At 45.9% G+C, this 19,825-nt stretch overlaps 1 pseudogene; it reads right to left on the minus strand.

Annotated features, from left to right (window-relative positions):
* Positions 1–19,825, minus strand: part of LOC118381717 (oxysterol-binding protein-related protein 8-like) — a 75,264-nt pseudogene that overhangs the window by 23,043 nt on the left and 32,396 nt on the right.

Here is a 19,825-nt window from a genome sequence, read left to right on the forward strand (position 1 = left end):
AGAGCAGAGAGACCGTACTGTAGGCTGGGCTAGAGCAGAGAGACCGTACTGTAGGCTGAGCTAGAGCGGAGAGAGACCCGTAGGCTGGGCTAGGCTGAGCTAGGAGCAGAGAGACCGTACTGTAGGCTGAGCTAGAGCAGAGAGACCGTAGGCTGAGAGGCTGGGCTAGAGCAGAGACCTGAGTAGCAGAGAGACCGTAGGCTGGGCTAGAGCAGAGAGACCCTGTAGGCTGGGCTAGAGCAGAGAGACCGAGGCTGGGTTAGAGCAGAGAGACCGGTAGACTGGCAGGAAACCCTGCATGTTGTGGGCTCTCAGCAGGCTGTAGAAGTTAATTTGGGAGCTCTCCCGGCCGTGCTGGCCAGCTCCTCCTTGCCCTCACGGATCATGGTCCGCTTCAGGAGGCCGGAGCACTTCAGAGCCAGCTCCAGAGCATCCATCCAACAACGGCCTGGTGGAGAGGAGACAGGGAGTTGACAGGCTGAGAGTCCTACACACATACAGATAACCACACACACATGGAAGAACAGGAAACACTTGCATGCGCACGCGCACACACAGATTGCAGACACTAAAGCATTCAATCATTGGTGGGAGAAAACTATATTGAACAAATTTGAAAACACATCAGCGTCCTGTCTCTTACCGTCTGACTCAGAGGTGGCGCGGAAGATGAGGTGGCTGCCGGGTAATGGCTGTGTGATGGAACCCACCGCCTCTCCTTTAGGACCCTGACACACAGAGAGAGAGGAGGAGGGGGGAGGAGGGGCGGGGAGAGAGAGAGAGAGAGGAGGAAGGTGGTGAGAGAGAGAGGAGGGGGGAGAGAGGAGGGGGAGAGGAGGAGGGGCGGGGAGAGAGAGAGAGAGAGGACGAAGGGGGAGAGAGAGAGAGGAGGGGGAGAGAGAGAGAGAGAGAGAGAGAGAGAGAGAGAGAGAGAGAGAGAGAGAGAGAGAGGAGGGGGAGAGAGAGAGGAGGGGGGAGAGAGAGAGAGAGAGAGGAGAGGAGAGAGGAGAGGAGGAGGGGGAGAGGAGGAGGGGAGGGAGAGAGAGAGAGAGGAGGAAGGGGGAGGAGAGAGAGGAGGGAGAGAGAGAGAGAGAGAGAGAGAGAGAGAGAGAGGGGGGAGAGGAGGAGGGGGAGAGAGAGAGAGAGAGAGAGAGGGGGGGAGAGGAGGAGGGGCGGGGAGAGAGAGAGAGAGGAGGAAGGGGGGGAGAGAGAGAGAAGAGAGAGAGAGAGGAAGAGAGAGAGAGTGAGTGTGAGAGAGAGAGAGGGTTTGGTAAACTGACAGCGATCACCAAGCCAAAGCCCATGGGAAGGTGTGTGTGTGTGTGCGTGTGTAGCTGAACATGACTCCTCACATTCCCCTAGGGTGAAAGAATGGGTCCTGTTGGCAAGTCCCTTTGACAACACTGATGTCCAGTTTGGCCGTCCAATAGGGAGGGTGCTTTGTTTAACAATCCCTTTATTGATTGGTTGGAGGGTCATTCATATGGCGTGCATGCATCCCAATGGCACCATAGTCTGGTTCTTATTATGTAAATATTCTGTAAGTAAGCATTTCACGTTAAGGTCAACACCTGTTGTATTTGGCGCATGTGACAAATAAAATATGATTTGATATTCCTATTAAGTGCATTACTTTTGACTAGGGCCCATTGATGCCATTTGGGATAAACCCATAGTCCATTTTACAGTGGTAAGGGTGTGTGTGACATGTCGTGCGTACTAAAGACAAAAGGTTTAGGGCAGGGTTCCCCAACTGGGGCCAGCAGGTGGTTTTATTTGGCCTCCCAAACATAAATAAAAAATTAAAAAATAGAGATATTCTATATTGTTGGACATAAAATAATGGAAATCAGCTCCAATTGATTTTTAATTAGAAAATCTGTTCTCAAGTATAAGATAGAGATGTGATCTGAAGCAAATGTAAGCAAGGTTTGAAAGGATGATGTTTTAATCTGTTTGGGCTTCTTGCGGTCAATTTGCAGTCTACTAATTATTAGTAATTATGTTCCGACCCCCCGACCAGTCGCTCAACAATAATAAAAGCATCCCAGGGCTGAATCTAGTGGATGATCCCTGGTCGAGGGGTATCGTTACACTGTCACTACTACCCTCACTACATACATATCCCAGGGCTGAATCTAGTGGATGATCCCTGGTCGAGGGGTATCGTTACACTCTCACTACTACCCTCACTACATACATATCCCAGGGCTGAATCTAGTGGATGATCCCTGGTCGAGGGGTATCGTTACACTGTCACTACTACCCTCACTACATATTTACATGGTAGATGAAACAGTGCTGTCACTCACACAGAGATTAACCTAATGTGATAAAGCAGGTAAAACATTAAGCGATTATGATTTGAAATGTGAAGAACCTTCAGCTAGACTATTTAAATGTTAATTGTGTGCATCATTATGTTAACATTCTTATTGACAGGGGAGGAAAAGGGGGAAAAATTCAATGTTGAATGGTATTTAATTGAAATGAAAGAAGCAGAACTTTGACCCGGATGTGAAGGATGGAGCGCGTCTGGCTAATCAAAAGGTTTTATCTTGTGGTAATTGAATAGTCTTGAGCACCAGTCTCTAGCTAACCTTGCACTCCTTGTCATTGCCAAAGACATTGGCCTTTCGGCAATCTCAACGTTCAATATGCGCTGGATTTACAGCAGAGGTGCTCATAGACGGGTTAGTTGACAACGTCACGAAAACAATGTGCACGCTTCAATGGGGCAGAAGTCTGTGAGATGTTGAGATTCTGAAAGGTCAAATAGCGAACTGCAATGACAAGAAGCTACCATGTGGGGAATTGTAACTGGCTCGTTTCAGCTTATTTCTTGATACCATATCTTGTTTTGAGGTGTTTCGACTGATTTCATGGCAATGCTAATAAGGCACAAATGTGCTATCTAGCTAAACAACAACTTTAACAATATATATGAGAGACGTTCGTTATGCAAATTTATTTGTTCTCAATAAACACTGGAGCTGAAACATAGTTAACATCGGGTCAACAATCTAATCCAGCCCGTCTGTTTGCCCCATAGTTGTGTTCTCAATAAACACTGGAGCTGAAACATAGTTAACATGGGGTCAACAATCTAATCCAGCCCGTCTGTTTGCCCCATAGTTGTGTTCTCAATAAACACTGGAGCTGAAACATAGTTAACATGGGGTCAACAATCTAATCCAGCCCGTCTGTTTGCCCCATAGTTCTGTTCTCAATAAACACAAGGCAGGCAATATGCTCGACCTCATCTTTACTAGATGCTGTTCTTCCACTAACCTCATTGCAACTCCCCTCCAAGTCTCCGACCACTACCTTGTATCATTTTCCCTCTCGCTCTCATCCAACACTTCCCACACTGCCCCTACTCGGATGGTATCGCGCCGTCCCAACCTTCGCTCTCTCTCCCCCGCTACTCTCTCCTCTTCCATCCTATCATCTCTTCCCTCTGCTCAAACCTTCTCCAACCTATCTCCTGATTCTGCCTCCTCAACCCTCCTCTCCTCCCTTTCTGCATCCTTTGACTCTCTATGTCCCCTATCTTCCAGGCCGGCTCGGTCCTCCCCTACCGTTCCGTGGCTCGACGACTCATTGCGAGCTCGCAGAACAGGGCTCCGGGCAGCCGAGCGGAAATGGAGGAAAACTCGCCTCCCTGCGGACCTGGCATCCTTTCGCTCCCTCCTCTCTACATTTTCCTCCTCTGTCTCTGCTGCTAAAGCCACTTTCTACCACTCTAAATTCCAAGCATCTGCCTCTAACCCTAGGAAGCTCTTTGCCACCTTCTCCTCCCTCCTGAATCCTCCTCCCCCTCCCCCTCCTCCCTCTCTGCAGATGACTTCGTCAACCATTTTGAAAAGAAGGTCGACGACATCCGATCCTCGTTGCTAAGTCAAACGACACCGCTGGTTCTGCTCACACTGCCCTACCCTGTGCTCTGACCTCTTTCTCCCCTCTCTCTCCAGATGAAATCTTGCGTCTTGTGACGGCCGGCCGCCCAACAACCTGCCCGCTCGACCCTATCCCCTCCTCTCTTCTCCAGACCATTTCCGGAGACCTTCTCCCTTACCTCACCTCGCTCATCAACTCATCCCTGACCGCTGGCTACGTCCCTTCCGTCTTCAAGAGAGCGAGAGTTGCACCCCTTCTGAAAAAAAACCTACACTCGATCCCTCCGATGTCAACAACTACAGACCAGTATCCCTTCTTTCTTTTCTCTCCAAAACTCTTGAACGTGCCGTCCTTGGCCAGCTCTCCCGCTATCTCTCTCAGAATGACCTTCTTGATCCAAATCAGTCAGGTTTCAAGACTAGTCATTCAACTGAGACTGCTCTTCTTTGTATCACGGAGGCGGTCCGCACTGCTAAAGCTAACTCTCTCTCCTCTGCTCTCATCCTTCTAGACCTATCGGCTGCCTTCGATACTGTGAACCATCAGATCCTCCTCTCCACCCTCTCCGAGTTGGGCATCTCCGGCGCGGCCCACGCTTGGATTGCGTCCTACCTGACAGGTCGCTCCTACCAGGTGGCGTGGCGAGAATCTGTCTCCTCACCACGCGCTCTCACCACTGGTGTCCCCAGGGCTCTGTTCTAGGCCCTCTCCTATTCTCGCTATACACCAAGTCACTTGGCTCTGTCATAACCTCACATGGTCTCTCCTATCATTGCTATGCAGACGACACACAATTAATCTTCTCCTTTCCCCCTTCTGATGACCAGGTGGCGAATCGCATCTCTGCATGTCTGGCAGACATATCAGTGTGGATGACGGATCACCACCTCAAGCTGAACCTCGGCAAGACGGAGCTGCTCTTCCTCCCGGGGAAGGACTGCCCGTTCCATGATCTCGCCATCACGGTTGACAACTCCATTGTGTCCTCCTCCCAGAGCGCTAAGAACCTTGGCGTGATCCTGGACAACACCCTGTCGTTCTCAACTAACATCAAGGCGGTGGCCCGTTCCTGTAGGTTCATGCTCTACAACATCCGCAGAGTACGACCCTGCCTCACACAGGAAGCGGCGCAGGTCCTAATCCAGGCACTTGTCATCTCCCGTCTGGATTACTGCAACTCGCTGTTGGCTGGGCTCCCTGCCTGTGCCATTAAACCCCTACAACTCATCCAGAACGCCGCAGCCCGTCTGGTGTTCAACCTTCCCAAGTTCTCTCACGTCACCCCGCTCCTCCGCTCTCTCCACTGGCTTCCAGTTGAAGCTCGCATCCGCTACAAGACCATGGTGCTTGCCTACGGAGCTGTGAGGGGAACGGCACCTCAGTACCTCCAGGCTCTGATCAGGCCCTACACCCAAACAAGGGCACTGCGTTCATCCACCTCTGGCCTGCTCGCCTCCCTACCACTGAGGAAGTACAGTTCCCGCTCAGCCCAGTCAAAACTGTTCGCTGCTCTGGCTCCCCAATGGTGGAACACACTCCCTCACGACGCCAGGACAGCGGAGTCAATCACCACCTTCCGGAGACACCTGAAACCCCACCTCTTTAAGGAATACCTAGGATAGGATAAAGTAATCCTTCTCACCCCCCTTAAAAGATTTAGATGCACTATTGTAAAGTGGCTGTTCCACTGGATGTCATAAGGTGAATGCACCAATTTGTAAGTCGCTCTGGATAAGAGCGTCTGCTAAATGACTTAAATCTTAATGTTAACACTGGAGCTGAAACATAGTTAACATGGGGTCAACAATCTAATCCAGCCCGTCTGTTTGCCCCATAGTTGTGTTCTCAATAAACACTGGAGCTGAAACATAGTTAACATGGGGTCAACAATCTAATCCAACCCGTCTGTTTGCCCCATAGTTGTGTTCTCAATAAACACTGGAGCTGAAACATAGTTAACATGGGGTCAACAATCTAATCCAACCCGTCTGTTTGCCCCATAGTTGTGTTCTCAATAAACACTGGAGCTGAAACATAGTTAACATGGGGTCAACAATCTAATCCAGCCCGTCTGTTTGCCCCATAGTTGTGTTCTCAATAAACACTGGAGCTGAAACATAGTTAACATGGGGTCAACAATCTAATCCAGCCCGTCTGTTTGCCCCATAGTTGTGTTCTCAATAAACACTGGAGCTGAAACATAGTTAACATGGGGTCAACAATCTAATCCAACCCGTCTGTTTGCCCCATAGTTGTGTTCTCAATAAACACTGGAGCTGAAACATAGTTAACATGGGGTCAACAATCTAATCCAACCCGTCTGTTTGCCCCATAGTTGTGTTCTCAATAAACACTGGAGCTGAAACATAGTTAACATGGGGTCAACAATCTAATCCAACCCGTCTGTTTGCCCCATAGTTGTGTTCTCAATAAACACTGGAGCTGAAACATAGTTAACATGGGGTCAACAATCTAATCCAACCCGTCTGTTTGCCCCATAGTTGTGTTCTCAATAAACACTGGAGCTGAAACATAGTTAACATGGGGTCAACAATCTAATCCAACCCGTCTGTTTGCCCCATAGTTGTGTTCTCAATAAACACTGGAGCTGAAACATAGTTAACATGGGGTCAACAATCTAATCCAACCCGTCTGTTTGCCCCATAGTTGTGTTCTCAATAAACACTGGAGCTGAAACATAGTTAACATGGGGTCAACAATCTAATCCAGCCCGTCTGTTTGCCCCATAGTTGTGTTCTCAATAAACACTGGAGCTGAAACATAGTTAACATGGGGTCAACAATCTAATCCAGCCCGTCTGTTTGCCCCATAGTTGTGTTCTCAATAAACACTGGAGCTGAAACATAGTTAACATGGGGTCAACAATCTAATCCAACCCGTCTGTTTGCCCCATAGTTGTGTTCTCAATAAACACTGGAGCTGAAACATAGTTAACATGGGGTCAACAATCTAATCCAACCCGTCTGTTTGCCCCATAGTTGTGTTCTCAATAAACACTGGAGCTGAAACATAGTTAACATGGGGTCAACAATCTAATCCAGCCCGTCTGTTTGCCCCATAGTTGTGTTCTCAATAAACACTGGAGCTGAAACATAGTTAACATGGGGTCAACAATCTAATCCAGCCCGTCTGTTTGCCCCATAGTTGTGTTCTCAATAAACACTGGAGCTGAAACATAGTTAACATGGGGTCAACAATCTAATCCAACCCGTCTGTTTGCCCCATAGTTGTGTTCTCAATAAACACTGGAGCTGAAACATAGTTAACATGGGGTCAACAATCTAATCCAACCCGTCTGTTTGCCCCATAGTTGTGTTCTCAATAAACACTGGAGCTGAAACATAGTTAACATGGGGTCAACAATCTAATCCAACCCGTCTGTTTGCCCCATAGTTGTGTTCTCAATAAACACTGGAGCTGAAACATAGTTAACATGGGGTCAACAATCTAATCCAACCCGTCTGTTTGCCCCATAGTTGTGTTCTCAATAAACACTGGAGCTGAAACATAGTTAACATGGGGTCAACAATCTAATCCAACCCGTCTGTTTGCCCCATAGTTGTGTTCTCAATAAACACTGGAGCTGAAACATAGTTAACATGGGGTCAACAATCTAATCCAACCCGTCTGTTTGCCCCATAGTTGTGTTCTCAATAAACACTGGAGCTGAAACATAGTTAACATGGGGTCAACAATCTAATCCAGCCCGTCTGTTTGCCCCATAGTTGTGTTCTCAATAAACACTGGAGCTGAAACATAGTTAACATGGGGTCAACAATCTAATCCAGCCCGTCTGTTTGCCCCATAGTTGTGTTCTCAATAAACACTGGAGCTGAAACATAGTTAACATGGGGTCAACAATCTAATCCAACCCGTCTGTTTGCCCCATAGTTGTGTTCTCAATAAACACTGGAGCTGAAACATAGTTAACATGGGGTCAACAATCTAATCCAACCCGTCTGTTTGCCCCATAGTTGTGTTCTCAATAAACACTGGAGCTGAAACATAGTTAACATGGGGTCAACAATCTAATCCAACCCGTCTGTTTGCCCCATAGTTGTGTTCTCAATAAACACTGGAGCTGAAACATAGTTAACATGGGGTCAACAATCTAATCCAACCCGTCTGTTTGCCCCATAGTTGTGTTCTCAATAAACACTGGAGCTGAAACATAGTTAACATGGGGTCAACAATCTAATCCAACCCGTCTGTTTGCCCCATAGTTGTGTTCTCAATAAACACTGGAGCTGAAACATAGTTAACATGGGGTCAACAATCTAATCCAGCCCGTCTGTTTGCCCCATAGTTGTGTTCTCAATAAACACTGGAGCTGAAACATAGTTAACATGGGGTCAACAATCTAATCCAGCCCGTCTGTTTGCCCCATAGTTGTGTTCTCAATAAACACTGGAGCTGAAACATAGTTAACATGGGGTCAACAATCTAATCCAACCAGTCTGTTTGCCCCATAGTTGTGTTCTCAATAAACACTGGAGCTGAAACATAGTTAACATGGGGTCAACAATCTAATCCAACCCGTCTGTTTGCCCCATAGTTGTGTTCTCAATAAACACTGGAGCTGAAACATAGTTAACATGGGGTCAATCTAATCCAGCCCGTCTGTTTGCCCCATAGTTGTGTTCTCAATAAACACTGGAGCTGAAACATAGTTAACATGGGGTCAACAATCTAATCCAACCCGTCTGTTTGCCCCATAGTTGTGTTCTCAATAAACACTGGAGCAGAAACATAGTTAACATGGGGTCAACAATCTAATCCAACCCGTCTGTTTGCCCCATAGTTGTGTTCTCAATAAACACTGGAGCTGAAACATAGTTAACATGGGGTCAACAATCTAATCCAGCTCGTCTGTTTGCCCCATAGTTGTGTTCTCAATAAACACTGGAGCTGAAACATAGTTAACATGGGGTCAACAATCTAATCCAGCCCGTCTGTTTGCCTCATAGTTGTGTTCTCAATAAACACTGGAGCTGAAACATAGTTAACATGGGGTCAACAATCTAATCCAACCCGTCTGTTTGCCCCATAGTTGTGTTCTCAATAAACACTGGAGCTGAAACATAGTTAACATGGGGTCAACAATCTAATCCAGCCCGTCTGTTTGCCCCATAGTTGTGTTCTCAATAAACACTGGAGCAGAAACATAGTTAACATGGGGTCAACAATCTAATCCAACCCGTCTGTTTGCCCCATAGTTGTGTTCTCAATAAACACTGGAGCTGAAACATAGTTAACATGGGGTCAACAATCTAATCCAGCTCGTCTGTTTGCCCCATAGTTGTGTTCTCAATAAACACTGGAGCTGAAACATAGTTAACATGGGGTCAACAATCTAATCCAACCCGTCTGTTTGCCCCATAGTTGTGTTCTCAATAAACACTGGAGCTGAAACATAGTTAACATGGGGTCAACAATCTAATCCAGCCTGTCTGTTTGCCCCATAGTTGTGTTCTCAATAAACACTGGAGCTGAAACATAGTTAACATGGGGTCAACAATCTAATCCAACCCGTCTGTTTGCCCCATAGTTGTGTTCTCAATAAACACTGGAGCTGAAACATAGTTAACATGGGGTCAACAATCTAATCCAGCCTGTCTGTTTGCCCCATAGTTGTGTTCTCAATAAACACTGGAGCTGAAACATAGTTAACATGGGGTCAACAATCTAATCCAGCCTGTCTGTTTGCCCCATAGTTGTGTTCTCAATAAACACTGGAGCTGAAACATAGTTAACATGGGGTCAATCTAATCCAGCCTGTCTGTTTGCCCCATAGTTGTGTTCTCAATAAACACTGGAGCAGAAACATAGTTAACATGGGGTCAACAATCTAATCCAACCCGTCTGTTTGCCCCATAGTTGTGTTCTCAATAAACACTGGAGCTGAAACATAGTTAACATGGGGTCAACAATCTAATCCAACCCGTCTGTTTGCCCCATAGTTGTGTTCTCAATAAACACTGGAGCTGAAACATAGTTAACATGGGGTCAACAATCTAATCCAACCCGTCTGTTTGCCCCATAGTTGTGTTCTCAATAAACACTGGAGCTGAAACATAGTTAACATGGGGTCAACAATCTAATCCAGCCCGTCTGTTTGCCCCATAGTTGTGTTCTCAATAAACACTGGAGCTGAAACATAGTTAACATGGGGTCAACAATCTAATCCAGCCCGTCTGTTTGCCCCATAGTTGTGTTCTCAATAAACACTGGAGCTGAAACATAGTTAACATGGGGTCAACAATCTAATCCAACCCGTCTGTTTGCCCCATAGTTGTGTTCTCAATAAACACTGGAGCTGAAACATAGTTAACATGGGGTCAACAATCTAATCCAACCCGTCTGTTTGCCCCATAGTTGTGTTCTCAATAAACACTGGAGCTGAAACATAGTTAACATGGGGTCAACAATCTAATCCAACCCGTCTGTTTGCCCCATAGTTGTGTTCTCAATAAACACTGGAGCTGAAACATAGTTAACATGGGGTCAACAATCTAATCCAACCCGTCTGTTTGCCCCATAGTTGTGTTCTCAATAAACACTGGAGCTGAAACATAGTTAACATGGGGTCAACAATCTAATCCAACCCGTCTGTTTGCCCCATAGTTGTGTTCTCAATAAACACTGGAGCTGAAACATAGTTAACATGGGGTCAACAATCTAATCCAGCCCGTCTGTTTGCCCCATAGTTGTGTTCTCAATAAACACTGGAGCTGAAACATAGTTAACATGGGGTCAACAATCTAATCCAGCCCGTCTGTTTGCCCCATAGTTGTGTTCTCAATAAACACTGGAGCTGAAACATAGTTAACATGGGGTCAACAATCTAATCCAACCAGTCTGTTTGCCCCATAGTTGTGTTCTCAATAAACACTGGAGCTGAAACATAGTTAACAAGGGGTCAACAATCTAATCCAACCCGTCTGTTTGCCCCATAGTTGTGTTCTCAATAAACACTGGAGCTGAAACATAGTTAACATGGGGTCAATCTAATCCAGCCCGTCTGTTTGCCCCATAGTTGTGTTCTCAATAAACACTGGAGCTGAAACATAGTTAACATGGGGTCAACAATCTAATCCAACCCGTCTGTTTGCCCCATAGTTGTGTTCTCAATAAACACTGGAGCAGAAACATAGTTAACATGGGGTCAACAATCTAATCCAACCCGTCTGTTTGCCCCATAGTTGTGTTCTCAATAAACACTGGAGCTGAAACATAGTTAACATGGGGTCAACAATCTAATCCAGCTCGTCTGTTTGCCCCATAGTTGTGTTCTCAATAAACACTGGAGCTGAAACATAGTTAACATGGGGTCAACAATCTAATCCAGCCCGTCTGTTTGCCTCATAGTTGTGTTCTCAATAAACACTGGAGCTGAAACATAGTTAACATGGGGTCAACAATCTAATCCAACCCGTCTGTTTGCCCCATAGTTGTGTTCTCAATAAACACTGGAGCTGAAACATAGTTAACATGGGGTCAACAATCTAATCCAGCCCGTCTGTTTGCCCCATAGTTGTGTTCTCAATAAACACTGGAGCAGAAACATAGTTAACATGGGGTCAACAATCTAATCCAACCCGTCTGTTTGCCCCATAGTTGTGTTCTCAATAAACACTGGAGCTGAAACATAGTTAACATGGGGTCAACAATCTAATCCAGCTCGTCTGTTTGCCCCATAGTTGTGTTCTCAATAAACACTGGAGCTGAAACATAGTTAACATGGGGTCAACAATCTAATCCAACCCGTCTGTTTGCCCCATAGTTGTGTTCTCAATAAACACTGGAGCTGAAACATAGTTAACATGGGGTCAACAATCTAATCCAGCCTGTCTGTTTGCCCCATAGTTGTGTTCTCAATAAACACTGGAGCTGAAACATAGTTAACATGGGGTCAACAATCTAATCCAACCCGTCTGTTTGCCCCATAGTTGTGTTCTCAATAAACACTGGAGCTGAAACATAGTTAACATGGGGTCAACAATCTAATCCAGCCTGTCTGTTTGCCCCATAGTTGTGTTCTCAATAAACACTGGAGCTGAAACATAGTTAACATGGGGTCAACAATCTAATCCAGCCTGTCTGTTTGCCCCATAGTTGTGTTCTCAATAAACACTGGAGCTGAAACATAGTTAACATGGGGTCAATCTAATCCAGCCTGTCTGTTTGCCCCATAGTTGTGTTCTCAATAAACACTGGAGCAGAAACATAGTTAACATGGGGTCAACAATCTAATCCAACCCGTCTGTTTGCCCCATAGTTGTGTTCTCAATAAACACTGGAGCTGAAACATAGTTAACATGGGGTCAACAATCTAATCCAACCCGTCTGTTTGCCCCATAGTTGTGTTCTCAATAAACACTGGAGCTGAAACATAGTTAACATGGGGTCAACAATCTAATCCAACCCGTCTGTTTGCCCCATAGTTGTGCAGGTGACCCTTTTGTTTCTAAACAGCCAACCCCTCTATTGGTGGTTGGAAATAACATTTACATTTTCCATGAAAACATGTGGAGCCTCGAAAATAAAATATGAATTTTAACAAAGTCAAAAACAAACATTTAGCTGTTAGGTAGACAAGTTGTTGTACTAAGAAGTTTTGTGGTTGGAATTGTATTTAGTTGGAGAATTTATATGTGAGCCAGCAACTTTTGAAAGACTGGTTTTGTTTGGACAAACAAAACACGGTTGCTTAGCAACATGATACAAACAGGATACAAACTCGGCAACAGGATACAAACTCGGGTAGCTGTAAAAGGGATGGAATCAGGATCAAGAGAAAATGATTGAATGTTCACAAGTGAAGATGGCAGAAAGGCCATGGCGTAGGGAGTGGATTAGCTAAAGAGAGCGGTACTCAGGTTAGTCAGTTCATGTCTGAACAAAAATGTACTTAGGCAGTATTATACCAGAGTATTATACCAGTGTGCAGACAGATTGATGTTTTTGTTCTACATTATCCTGTCTGATCCAGCATTTGGGACAAGGGGCTTTTACAGATGTGCTCATACCACTCCATTAAATGACATGATGTCTCCCTTACCTAAAGGCCATTGTGCAGGTCTGACTAGAAACTCTATCGCTCTCCATCTTATCATCATTATTATCTGAAGTTGTGGAAGCCATCGCCCAACAGATCACCTTGAATTAGTTGTTGTTGTTTTTAAAAGACACTTTGAGACGCTGTTCTAATGAAAAGCTCTATATAAAATAAATGTACTATTTTATTACCTTGACTGCCCAGATGGACTGCTCCAGAGGGTGGAAGAGTTTGAAACAGAAGCCGTCCTTCTTTGAGGGTCTCTCGATGAGCTCGCAGGCGTTGAGCAGCACCGTGCCCACCCACTGGCCATTCTTATGGGTCTTGTAGATGAGAAGAACCCCCGGCTTCAGCACACACCACAGCTTGGTCCAGCTCTTCAGAGTACCCCGGATCTGAGGTGCAGACACGTGGCCAAACACACACACTCAGACATAAAATACACCAAATATCATCATGTCTAATAAACTATGTTCAAATATATATTTATTTTGTTGGAAACTTCTATCAACAAGGGCACTTGTGAAAATTCTGGAGAAACTTCAATAGATTATAGCAGATTCTTATGGCTTTATAGTTTGTTGCATGTAAAGTAATATTCAAGTAATTGCAGCACATTGCCCACGTTGTGTACAGTCCAGAAACAAGAAGCAGGGCAAGTCGAACCTTGAGCCAGTCAGCCATGACAATAACAGAGGGTCTGTGATGGTGCTGAGGAGCTCCTTGGTGGCTCTCTTCTTCTCCTCACGGTAGTTCTTCTTCTGTACCTGCAGGGGCCACACACAAACATCACGCTACAGTGTTTGCCCTAGCTGTACCTGCAGGGGCCACACACAAACATCACGCTACACTGTTTGCCCTAGCTGTACCTGCAGGGGCCACACACAAACATCATGCTACAGTGTTTGCCCTAGCTGTACCTGCAGGGGCCACACACAAACATCACGCTACAGTGTTTGCCCTAGCTGTACCTGCAGGGCCACACACAAACATCACGCTACACTGTTTGCCCTAGCTGTACCTGCAGGGGCCACACACAAACATCATGCTACAGTGTTTGCCCTAGCTGTACCTGCAGGGCCACACACAAACATCACGCTACAGTGTTTGCCCTAGCTGTACCTGCAGGGGCCACACACAAACATCACGCTACAGTGTTTCCCTAATGTCTAGAGTCCTGTCCAGGGGTTGTACTTCTACATCAAGCTGCCTCACGCAACAGAAACAGGGCCGTTCTGACAAGCTACTTACTATAAGATCATCCTTAGGCTGGTCTCTGCTGTAAGTCTCCCTACTTACCTTGAGCGACTCCTTCTTGGTGAGCTTGTTACCGGACGACGAGACATCCTTGTCAGAGCCATTGTAGAGCTTGGACTCTGACTGTGGAGACATGGAGGAGGAAGTGAGCGTATAGTCAGCTGGGAATGGCTCACTAGTACCCTTCTAACCTGAGACAAACAGTTTCCATCTGGTGACACTAGGACAGAAGTCTTACTGTATTACTGGATGTGATGAGCATGTGGGGAGCTGTCTGGCCCAAAATGGGAATCTGTCTGGTCCAAACTGGGGAGCTGTCAGGCCCAAACTGGGGATCTGTCTGGCCCAAACTGGGGAGCTGTCTGGCCCAAACTAGGGAGCTGTCTGGCCCAAACTGGGGAGCTGTCTGGCCCAAACTGGGAATCTGTCTGGCCCAAACTAGGGAGCTGTCTGGCCCAAACTGGGGAGCTGTCTGGTCCAAACTGGGGAGCTGTCTGGTCCAAACTGGGGATCTGTCTGGCCCAAACTGGGGATCTGTCTGGCCCAAACTGGGGATCTGTCTGGCCCAAACTGGGGAGCTGTCTGGCTCCAAATGAGGTGGGTGGGTGCTACACATTGGCGGTTGGATGAGGTGAGTTACCCCTCTTACTATGTAAAGCACTTTGAGTCCCTGGGAAATCATTATTCCCATCCAATAGACTGCTGTATTAGAGTTGTCTGGGCCCCACTCAAACTTTAGCACCAGTCAGATTGATTTACCCGATCCTACCAGGTACACACACACTCATCTGGTGTCTGGAGGCACCCTTGGCGTTTTTGGCTTCTGAAGTGAATGTCAATAAAGGAGCCTAGAGAGTATCCTGACACCTGGAAGAAAACAACAGGCCTCTGATACCACCATGATAACAGCCCCCAATGGAAGTCCTGCAATAGTAATAGCAGTCTCAGTTGAGGCTACCACGAACAACGCTGTGGGCCTTACCTTATGCCCTGCTCAGCCTGTCAAGCCCTTTGTTTAGTCCTGCGCTAGCTTGGCTAACGCTAACCAAGGAGCTGGATTCTACACAGGCATGACTCTTAGCTGAAGCCAGGGCCTAATAGAGTTCTATTAGCAGAGAGTAGACAGAGAGAGCAGGGGAGAGCTTCATGAGGCAGGGCCACTTAACGGCTCAGAAAAAAACTGCTAGGTAGAGGAGAGGGGGGAGCAGAGCATAGGACTGGAGAGCAGAGGACTGGAGTAAAGAGCAGAGGACTGGAGTAAAGAGCAGAGGACTGGAGTAAAGAGGAGAGGACTGGAGTAAAGAGGAGAGGACTGGAGTAAAGAGGAGAGGACTGGAGTAAAGAGGAGAGGACTGGAGTAAAGAGCAGAGGACTGGAGTAAAGAGCAGAGGACTGGAGTAAAGAGGAGAGGACTGGAGTAAAGAGCAGAGGACTGGAGTAAAGAGGAGAGGACTGGAGTAAAGAGGAGAGAGTAGAGGACTGGAGTAAAGAGGAGAGGACTGGAGTAAAGAGGAGAGGACTGGAGTAAAGAGGAGAGGACTGGAGTAAAGAGGAGAGGACTGGAGTAAAGAGCAGAGGACTGGAGTAAAGAGGAGAGGACTGGAGTAAAGAGCAGAGGACTGGAGTAAAGAGGAGAGGACTGGAGTAAAGAGGAGAGGACTGGAGTAAGAGGAGAGGACTGGAGTAAAGAGCAGAGGACTGGAGTAAAGAGCAGAGGACTGGAGTAAAGAGGAGAGGACTGGAGTAAAGAGGAGAGGACTGGAGTAAAGAGCAGAGGACTGGAGTAAAGAGGAGAGGACTGGAGTAAAGAGGAGAGAGTAGAGGACTGGAGTAAAGAGGAGAGGACTGGAGTAAAGAGCAGAGGACTGGAGTAAAGAGCAGAGGACTGGAGTAAAGAGCAGAGGACTGGAGTAAAGAGGAGAGGACTGGAGTAAAGAGCAGAGGACTGGAGTAAAGAGGAGAGGACTGGAGTAAAGAGGAGAGGACTGGAGTAAAGAGGAGAGGACTGGAGTAAAGAGCAGAGGACTGGAGTAAAGAGCAGAGGACTGGAGTAAAGAGCAGAGGACTGGAGTAAAGAGGAGAGGACTGGAGTAAAGAGGAGAGGACTGGAGTAAAGAGGAGAGGACTGGAGTAAAGAGGAGAGGACTGGAGTAAAGAGCAGAGGACTGGAGTAAAGAGCAGAGGACTGGAGTAAAGAGGAGAGGACTGGAGTAAAAGGAGAGAGTAGAGGACTGGAGTAAAGAGGAGAGGACTGGAGTAAAGAGGAGAGGACTGGAGTAAAGAGGAGAGGACTGGAGTAAAGAGCAGAGGACTGGAGTAAAGAGGAGAGGACTGGAGTAAAGAGCAGAGGACTGGAGTAAAGAGCAGAGGACTGGAGTAAAGAGCAGAGGACTGGAGTAAAGAGCAGAGGACTGGAGTAAAGAGGAGAGGACTGGAGTAAAGAGGAGAGGACTGGAGTAAAGAGGAGAGGACTGGAGTAAAGAGCAGAGGACTGGAGTAAAGAGCAGAGGACTGGAGTAAAGAGCAGAGGACTGGAGTAAAGAGGAGAGGACTGGAGTAAAGAGGAGAGGACAGGAGTAAAGAGGAGAGGACTGGAGTAAAGAGCAGAGGACTGGAGTAAAGAGCAGAGGACTGGAGTAAAGAGGAGAGGACTGGAGTAAAGAGGAGAGGACTGGAGTAAAGAGGAGAGGACTGGAGTAAAGAGCAGAGGACTGGAGTAAAGAGGAGAGGACTGGAGTAAAGAGGAGAGGACTGGAGTAAAGAGGAGAGGACTGGAGTAAAGAGAACTGGTATTTATGTATATATTTATGCTGTCACTGTTTTATTATTGGAAAAACAGAACAGCCGCTGCCTATAGAACAAATATACCATTGTAGCGTGGGTTCAAATCCAGCCCACTGCTATTTCAGCACACTCTCCTCTCTTTCTCTCTCCTATTCAATGGAATTCACCAACCAGGATTTCTATAAAACCTTGGATGTTTGGGGAATTAACCAGAATTTTGCAACCCTTGGCCTTAGTTCTCATTGGAAGTTGAACAGTGGGTTCTGTTGAGAGGCCTGGAATGGTTGGGTTTCTGTTTTTGATGATGGTTTGATGTACATGTGATTAATAATGAATGAAGCTCACAGCTGTGGCGAGGTTGAAATTGTTGGCTTGTTCTTTTACAGTAACTCCTTTACTCCCTGGTCTCATTAGGACTATGTCTTACACACTGAAATGGGTTTCATCAGCACCCTCCCTTCCTACTCTCCTCTCCTCTCCTCTACTACTTGCTCATAAAGAGTTGATGGTAAAGCATGAGGCTTTAATGGTTGGGGACTTTGGTCAAAGAAATAAAGTCGATTTCAAAGGTTTCTGCTTCAGAGTGAGTGGATGGGTATGTTTTCTGTCCTTGTACATCCTGTAAAGAGAGAAAGGAGAAAGAGCTGTGAGAGGAGAGGTCTGGGGTGTATTTTTGGACCATACCTTGCTCTTGGATATGGAGTGAGACGAGTCCTCTTTCGGAGGCAGGGAATCTTCTTTCCCCCGATCGAAACCTGAAAAGAGAGAAACCAATCAGCCCAAACGCCCTCCATGTGTCCCTGAGGCAATGAAATGGTGTAGGGTGAAGTTTCCCCTAGACGCTGATCTTGGGTCAGTTTTGCATTTTCTCCACTAATGGTTAAGGTTCGGATTGGTGAAGGGGAAACTGATCCTAGATATGTACCTTGGCGAAACTTTACCCCAGAGCCACCTTCCGTCAGCAAGGTCAGACTAAATGGAGAGTACTTTCCAGCAAGCCAACCACAGCTGAGCTCCTCCTTTAAAGTGTCTGTTGTGAGAGAACAGCAGCAGTCCCCTGTGTACAGGCCCTGCTCTTTACCAGAAGGCTCCAGGCCCTCTGAATATTTAATGGCCAGTGCCTCCATCCTCACAGCCCATTTTGTAATGAGCGTAGAGTCAGGAAGGACAGACACAGAGGCACACAGTTATAGACTGATAATATCATTTGGATTAGTGATGTGGGACAAAATGTATAGTTACATATCACAATATTATTTTGGATGATACATCAACATTTGACTCAAAGTTGTGCTACTGTAGGAAGAGTTTTTTTTCATCCTATAGCTTGTTCTCCATCTTCTTTTGAAATAGTGAGCCAACATGTTTTCAGTACTTTCAGTTCCCTGACCAATCGAAACTCATTTTCTCATGCTCTCTCTTGTTTCTGCAGCAGACATAAGGTGAGAAATATGTTTGGAATATCAAATCGATGGAAAATCAGTATCGAATCACACTACATATAAAATCACAATACATGTACACTACCGGTCAAAAGTTTTAGAACACCTACTCATTCAAGGGTTTTTCTTGATTTATTTACCATTTTCTACATTGTAGAATAATAGTAAAGACATCAAAACTATGAAATAACACATATGGAATCATGTAGTAAACAAAAAATGGTTAAACAAATCAAAATATATTTTATTTTTGAGATTCTTCAACTAGCCACACTCTTGGCATTCTCTCAACTAGCTTCACCTGGAATACTTTTCCAACAGTCTTGAAGGAATTCCCACATATGCTGAGCACTAATCCGACTAATCCCAAACCATCTCAATTTGGTTGAGGTCGGGGGATTGTGGAGGCCAGGTCATCTGATACAGCCCTCCATCACTCTCCTTCTTGGTAAAATTGCCCTTAACCAGCCTGAAGGTGTGTTGAGTCATTGTCCTGTTGAAAAACAAATGATAGTCCCACTATGCGCAAACCAGATGGGATGGCGTATCCCCACACCATAACACCTTCTCCTTAATGCTTTACGTTGGGAAATTCACATGCAGAGATCATCCATTCATCCACACTGAATCTCACAAAGACACAGTGGTTGGAACAAAAAATCTCAAATTTGGACTCATCAGACCAAAGGACAAATTTCCACCGTTCTAATGTCCATTGCTAATGTTTCTTGGCCCAAGCAAGTCTCTTCTTATTATTGGTGTCCTTTAGGTAGTGGTTTCTTTGCAGCAATTCGATCATGAATGCCTGATTCACACAGTCTCCTCTGAACAGTTGATGTTGAGATGTGTCTGTTACATTTATTTGGGGTGCAATTTCTTAGGCTGGTAACTCTAATGAACTTATCCTCTGCAGCAGAGGTAACTCTGTGTCGATCATTCCTATGGTGGTCCTCATGAGAGCCAGTTTCATCATAGTGCTTGATGGTTTTTGAGACCGCACTTGAAGAAACTGACAAAGTTCTTGAAATGTCCCGTATTAACTGACCTTCATATCTTAAAGTAATGCTGGACTGTCATTTCTCTTTGCTTATTTGAGGTGTTCTTGCCATAATATGGACTTGGTCTTTTACCTAGTAGGGCTGTCTTCTGTATACCCCCCTACCTTGTCACAACACAACTGATTGGCTCAAACGCATTAAAAAGGAAATACATTACACAAATGATATTTTAAAAAGGCATACCTGTTAATTGAAATGCATTCCAAGATTACCTCATGAAGCTGGTTGAGAGAATGCCAAGAGTATGCAAAGCTGTCATCAAGGCAAAGGGTGGCTACTTTGAAGAATCTCAAACAAATCAAAAT

Source organism: Oncorhynchus keta, unplaced genomic scaffold (assembly GCF_023373465.1).
Source record: "Oncorhynchus keta strain PuntledgeMale-10-30-2019 unplaced genomic scaffold, Oket_V2 Un_contig_1414_pilon_pilon, whole genome shotgun sequence".
In the NCBI taxonomy this organism is placed as follows: domain Eukaryota; kingdom Metazoa; phylum Chordata; class Actinopteri; order Salmoniformes; family Salmonidae; genus Oncorhynchus; species Oncorhynchus keta.